The sequence below is a fragment of the Lathamus discolor genome, chromosome 3, assembly GCF_037157495.1.
Source record: "Lathamus discolor isolate bLatDis1 chromosome 3, bLatDis1.hap1, whole genome shotgun sequence".
Taxonomy (NCBI): Eukaryota; Metazoa; Chordata; class Aves; order Psittaciformes; family Psittacidae; genus Lathamus; species Lathamus discolor.
Window position 1 is genome coordinate 118,392,050 of NC_088886.1, and position 919 is coordinate 118,392,968.

Below are 919 nucleotides of genomic sequence, written 5' to 3' on the forward strand. Positions count from 1 at the left end.
ATCTGCTGTTTTATCAGGAGAGCTAGGGTATAGTGGCCAACCAGGGAGCCTAAATCCTGGAGGAGTGGCTATCTGAAAGAACAAAAGCTTCTAGCAGAAAGTCCCCGTTAATGCATAAACTACAGCTGACTGAAGGCAAAGGGAAAATACATGTTTATATTGGCACTAGAAAGGGATTTATTTTACATAGAATCTAAAATGCAAGCTTATTTGCAGTTCAAAATCATTCAATAAACCTGAATTAGAGTAACTGCACTGAACATGCTGACTTGAATTTCCTTCTTTCTCCCTCTTAGAATCTACAATAATTTGTAGAGTGCATATAACCTACCCCTGGTAGACAGTCATAACTCCATGGCAGGGGGGTTGGAATAAGATGATCTTAAGGTCCTTTCCAACCCTAACTATTTTATGATTCTACAATCTACTGTCTTTTCATTCCAATTTCTTTAAAACTATGTAAAAAAAAATTAAAAAAATCACAGAAATATTGAATTGTAGCCACATCTATGCTCTGCACTTTATTTCCCCCTTTTCATTATTGCTTCACTTAGGATATTTACACATGCTACTGCAAAACAGTGCTTACAGACTCTCGATCTAGCTCAAGATCTGGAAGGAGAATGCATCCTAAGTCAAGCTTAACTGGAGCTAGCTCAGATTTTCTGTGAACTACATCTCATGTTTTGCTCTTTGCTCAATTTATTAATATACACTTATTTCCTCAAGATACCCTTTGCTGTATTTTTCCCTGTAAGTTATGTCCTTTGTAACTTTATTTCAATGTATGCTACTCACACGCTACTCATCTTATGAAAGCTGGTTAACCATTTCTTGATTAATTTGCTTCTAGTGAAAAATGATGGGTTTTTTTTCAAAAGCAAATGCTATTGTGAGTCTTGCAACTTGAAATCAAGCA